Genomic DNA, 6,000 nt, shown 5'->3' on the forward strand with positions numbered 1-6,000 from the left:
GAAAGACGGCCCCGGAGAGATCTTGAGTGAGAACTCCCCAAGTGGGTCAGACAGTATGGAGACTGTGTCGGAAAGAGATATGGGAGAGGGGGTGGAGATTCTGGAGGAACACCTCCCCCACGAAAAAGAAATGCGGAGGAGCTCTCCGACCCCGAACAAGGCGATGAGAAAAAGGGCAAGGTGGAATGGGAGAGCTCCCAGGGGGAGGAAGAACACAGAACCTTCCCCCCAACTCCCCCAACACAATCTCCTTTTTAAGTCCGGTTTTAACCTCCTCTCCCTGCCATCCCCCGTTACCCCGGCGGAGAGAGAGGAAGTACCAGAAAAATATCCTCCTTTCAACTGTTTAAATGCCTTTTCATTTAGCATTGTTTTTACTCACCCTTTTATGGCTTTTAACATCACCACTATAAATGTGAGAAGTATAAAAACAGAAATAAGAGCACAGTCGGTTTTATCCTTTTTAGAAAGGTTTAATTCAGATGTGTTTTTATTACAGGAGTGTGGTCTACCCTTTTATCCTCTTATAGGAAATGGGAGGACAAGTGGCAGCATGGGCCCTCCATTTGGAGTGGCTCAAATTTTAATAAAAATGACGGTGTTGCCATTTTAATCAAGACCCCACATGTGGTGGTGAGGGGGAGCACGGTGGTGGTAGGTTGGCGCGCTCTTTTAGCCAATTGTACTTTTATGGGGAGGGATTTTAACATGCTAAATGTGTATGGTTTTAACGATAAACATGACCGGTGCGCACTTTTAGAAGACTTGCAGTCCCACATGCTAGGGAGGGATCCTCTAGTGGTGGGGGGGGATTTTAATTGTGTTTTAAATAGAGCAGACAGGAGAGGGGCGGGAGAGGATTTTAAGGTAGATAGGTCAAGTGTTTTATTGCAAGGGCTGTGCAGGGATTTTAAACTGACTGACTGTTTTAAAACCCTGCATCCAAGAGAGGAGGGCTTCACCTGGACCAGTGGTGACGGCACCAGAGCCTCTCGCATTGACTATCTGTTTACCCGGGACTGCCCCCCAACTGATGCTAGAATAACCCCTGCCTTTTTCTCAGATCACGTAATGCTGACGTGCACCCTTTCACTAACTTCGGGTGTGACTGTGGGAAGAGGGCCCTGGAAATTGAACTGTTCCCTTTTAGAAGATGATAGAGTAGTTAGCCAGTACAGGGAGCAGTTCAGCCAGTGGCAGACGCTACAGGACTTCTTTGACACACGAGCACAATGGTGGGAAATGGTGAAGGGTAGGACGAGGACTTTCTTTAGAGAGATAGGAAAGAAGAAAAGCAAAGAAAAGATAGACGCATGGTGGGACTGCAAAAGCGACTGGAAAGATATTTTAACCTTGGCCAACAGGGCTTTGATTTTAACTATGAAATTAAAGAAGTAAAAAAGGAAATGGCACTTTTAGCTGAACAGAAAAGTAAGGGGGTTATTTTAAGAAGTAAGGAGAGGGAATTAGAAGAGGGGGAGAAGTGTACAAGGTACTTTTTTAAGAAAATAGTTAGTAAGGGTAGGACAATGACAGGTTTAAAAAATAAAGATGGGTTTTTAAAAACAGACACAGAGGGAATGAAAGAAGTAGTCGAGGATTTTTATGGGGAACTGTTTGGGGAAAAAGTTGTATGTGAGGAAACCATGGGGGACGTTTTAACATACATTGACAAGATTTTACCCAACACAGACGACCTGACAAAAGACTTGACGAGGACAGAAATTGACCAAGGACTGAAACATTTTAAGAGGGGTAAATCACCGGGGAGGACGGCCTCCCTTTGGAGTTTTATCTGACCTTTTGGGATGTTTTAGCCGATGAACTTCTGACTGTTTTTACTGACTTTGAATACCTCGACAGACTACCTGACAGTTTTAGAGTGGGGATCGTGACTCTTTTATATAAGAAAAACGACAGGACGGACCTGAAGAACTGGAGACCGATAACCCTTTTAAATTTTGATTGTAAACTTTTTACCAAGGTTTTAACACTCAGAATGTCTTCTGTCTTAGGGGAGGTGATCCACCCGGATCAAACCTGTGCCATTCCCGGAAGGAAGATCACGGACAGCCTGATACTGATCCGAGATGCCATCTGTTATGCGAGAGACAGAAACATGCGGCTTGTAGTCCTAAATTTAGATTTTGAAAAAGCCTTTGATCGGGTCTCGCACCAGTACCTCTTTAAGGTACTGCAAAAATGGGTTTCCCGGACAGGTTTTTAGCTTGGGTGGGACTGCTGTACGGGGATATCACCAGCAAAATCCTTGTAAATGGGCATCTGTCAAAAGCAGTGGGAGTACACTGCGGCGTCCGTCAGGGCTGTCCGTTATCTCCCCTTCTGTTTGTGGCCGGCATTGAACCACTGGCACAGGTCTTGAGAAGGGACCAACGGATCAGTGGGGTGGGTATCCCGGGGAGTGGGGGGATGACCGCCAAGTGCGTTTTTTACATGGACGACGTCAACATTTTATGCACCGACCTTTTATCCGTCGACAGGACCCTGGACAGGACTGACTGGTACGGACGAGCCTCTGGGGCGAGACTGAACAGAGACAAGACAGAGGCCCAATTTTTCGGACCGTGGGCAGACCCAGACTTGACCAGACTACCACTGACTGTGAAAACGACGGACATAAGGGTACTCGGGGTAAAGTTTGACAGGGAGGGAGGAGGGAGAGGTAATTGGAGTGGGATCCTGGGGACAGTAAGACAGAGACTGGGATTTTGGGGACTACGACAGCTGACTTTTGAGGGCAAGGTTTTAATCATTAAAGCAGTGATTTTACCTGTGCTTTTATTAATCAGTTCTGTTTTTATCCCCCCTAGGAGAACTCTTTTAGCCCTGGAGCGGATGCTGTTTTACTTCTTGTGGGGGAGCAAGTGGGAGAGGCTGAGGAGGGAGGTGGTCAAGAGGCCCAGGTCCAAGGGGGGGAAAGGCTTGCCTGACCTCTACTTGTTCCTGGGCAGCCGCTACACAGCGTTACATCTTACTCTTGCCACCTCCCCGGCCACCAATAAGACCCAGGCCCTCGCAAGGTTCTGGCTGGGATCTTACCTCAGGTCTCTGAGGCTGATCCCAGTCGACCTGCGAGCCCCAGTCTCTTTCCTGCTTCCCACACACTACGCCCAGCTCCAGAAGTTTTTAAGACATTTTAAATTGGAAAAAGAAGCAGTCACAGTTTTAACTAAACATCGCTCTCTTCTCTCTCTTGTGCAGGATCGGGAACCAGTGTGTCCAGTGCGCGGGCTTGCTATAGGCGAGCCCACAATGGTTTGGCGTAATGTGGCCCATCCTGCTCTCCTGAATCAGCACCGGGACCTGTCCTGGATGGTCGCCCATGAGATCCTCCCCGGTCAGGGCCGTCATGCACTCCCGGGGCATGGCGAGGACATCCGCGTGCCCCCGTACAGGCTGTGGCCAAGAGGAGTCGGTGAGGCCGAAGGCCTATTCCACCAAAGGCCTTCACCAAGCTCTGGCCCACCCTCACGTGTCTGAAGGCAGCACTGTGGTCCTCCCGCAATCTGCTGGTAGCGAAACAGGTCAACACCACCCCCAGGCAGTGGCCATGGTAGCCACAGAAGCCCTGGGGTGGTACAGAAGGAAGGGGGCCTCGACCCCAGGCGAAGGGTCCCCCACAACACCCAAGGTCCCTGCGGCCACGGCCTGACAGCGCTGCGGCGCCTAGGGCGATGCACCTAGGGGAGGTATCTCCTCTGGGCCCCGAAGGACGGGACGGTGATCGATTCGGAAGAGCAGGAGGAGGCAAGTTTGATAAGGACTCACCCCGCTCCTGTACAAGGGACCGAAGACAGCTTTTTAACAAGTGACTTTTTAAATACATTTTTATGTCTTAAAAATGTTTTTCTTTTTAAATCATTTGTACACATTTTAAATGGCTTTTACAGATTTGATGTTTTATACAACGAAAAGTACTTTCATTAATGGTTGTTTTTATTGGTGTAAACAACATGTACTTTTTAACAAATTCAAATGTAATTCAAATGCTGTGTTTTATGCCTCCATGCTGTTTGTTTGTGTATAAATGATGTAAAAATATAAATATGAGCTGTTTTTAAAGGAACTGTGACAATAAAACTTTTCCAAAAGAAAAAATCTGTTCTTATCAGTTTAATATCTGATACGTCCCCCATCGGGGACTACATATTAAATGGATTTTTCGAACAGGGGAGTCGGAAATGGGGCTTGCTCCGTCCGCTCCACGCATCGACCGGTATTGCAGTACCTCCGGGAACGGTGCAACACTTTTCTCCCATTGTCAAGGAAAAAGAAATACACCAAGCTATGTAAAACAGCTAGCAGAAGAAGAGAAGGAATGAAAAAGAAGAATCATCCAAACTGAAACAAGTGCGAAGCCCCCTTCATGGGGGTCCCCCGTTTTCCGCCATTTTACTTAAAAAAAATAAATAACATTGGCCAGGAGTGTGTGTGTGTGTGTTTTGAGCCCCCCCCAAAAATACAATCACTTCACCAGGATTGTGTGTGTGTGTGTGTGTGTGTGTGTGTGTGTGTGTGTTTGAGCCCCCCAAAAAATACAATCACTTCACCAGGATTGTGTGTGTGTGTGTGTGTGTTTTGAGCCCCCCAAAAATACAATCACTTCACCAGGATTGTCTGTCTGTCTGTCTGTCTGTGACTTTTTACCCACAGCCCTCGAAAACTTGGAAGAGTGGGTTCGGGGACCACCGCGGGGACCCGGCCTAGAGTGCACCGTGTGTGTCTCGGGCCCCGACCTCTGACTTCCATACGACTCTGGTTTCTCTTCATTACGCACAAGCCTTTCGCCTTTTACTAAAGACTTCCGTGGAGAGGAACACTTACGAGTTCAACGTATTTTTGGAAGGGCTTTGCTTCTGGCAGAGCCCGGTATCTTGTTTCAAGAGAAATTGACAGAGATGACGCCGAGACTTTTGCTCAGGCGTTTGACTTGAAGCCGGCTGACCGACCTGCGTATTTTTCCACTCAAAGTAGTCGCTCGGGCAATTGAGTTCAAGCCCGACGATGACTGGTGTATTTGCCGGGCATTGAACTAATAGTCGCACTAGGATTAAAGAGCTAGTGACCTAACGATGCATTAGCGACTTTAAAAAAAAAAACACACCCGCCTGTCACCAGGGAAGCGTTGGGTGAGGAGGAGCCAACTTTTGCCAAACCGATGAGGTCTGCCGAGGCCCCCGGGGCCCGGCGGGTGCAGGGGTCAATTTGTGGGTTATCGCTTCTCGGCCTTTTGGCTCAGATCAAGTGTAGTTACCTTGTCAGTGCTGCACTTGATCAGAGAAGCGATCGTAGGCCGGAGGGCGCCCGGGAAATTGTGTTATTTATTTTTGTCAAATCATTATTTATTGTCATTATTGTTGTTTTTTTGTCTCACCCTTGTTTATTCTTTGTCCTGGGTTAGGTGGTGGTTTTGGTGGTGGACTACAGGTGCACCAGCACCTGTAGGGTGAGTTTAAAGGCCCTCTGGTCTTTTTCCTTAGTTATTTAATTTATTTGTGTTTTTCCCCTGCTTGTCCTGTTTTGCATCTCTCCTCCCCTGTGTATCCTATAGTCCCCTCCTTAGCTCCTCCCATTGTCTTCAGTTGTGTGTTGTCTGCTAGCTGGGGTGGCTTTCTGGCTTGTCGGCCTGCTAGCTTTAGCTTGGCCTGCTAGCCTCCCGGCCCCTTAGGCGTGGCAGGCATTGTTTGACTGTTTTTTTTTTCTTTACCCCCATCCCCTTTGTATCCTTAGTTTTTTCTGTTTCTTGTTATTTGTGTTGCCAACTGAGGGACCTTTTGCTGGCTAGCCTGCTAGCTGGTTAGCATAGCCTGGCCTGCTGGTGAGGCCTGCTAGCCTTCGTGTCCCTCAAGTTTGGGCAGGTGTTTGTTAGTCAGTGTGTCCTTTTTCTCCCTTACCCCCTTGTTCCCCTTTTACTTTAATTAATTTGTTTTGTTAGTCTTGTGCATTGTTAGTCTTACCCCCTAGTTTGTCTTCCCTTTT

At 47.9% G+C, this 6,000-nt stretch overlaps 1 non-coding gene and 1 pseudogene across 1 annotated transcript; both read left to right on the top strand.

Annotated features, from left to right (window-relative positions):
* Positions 1-4,097: 4,097 nt before the first annotated feature.
* Positions 4,098-4,271, top strand: LOC123736306 (uncharacterized; annotated as a pseudogene).
* Positions 4,272-4,771: 500 nt separating this feature from the next.
* LOC123736316 (U5 spliceosomal RNA) lies at positions 4,772-4,888 on the top strand. Its single transcript, XR_006766052.1, has one exon. It is a non-coding gene; the product is annotated as a U5 spliceosomal RNA (small nuclear RNA).
* The last annotated feature ends 1,112 nt before the right edge of the window (positions 4,889-6,000 follow it).

This window comes from Salmo salar, unplaced genomic scaffold (genome assembly GCF_905237065.1).
Source record: "Salmo salar unplaced genomic scaffold, Ssal_v3.1, whole genome shotgun sequence".
NCBI lineage: Eukaryota > Metazoa > Chordata > Actinopteri > Salmoniformes > Salmonidae > Salmo > Salmo salar.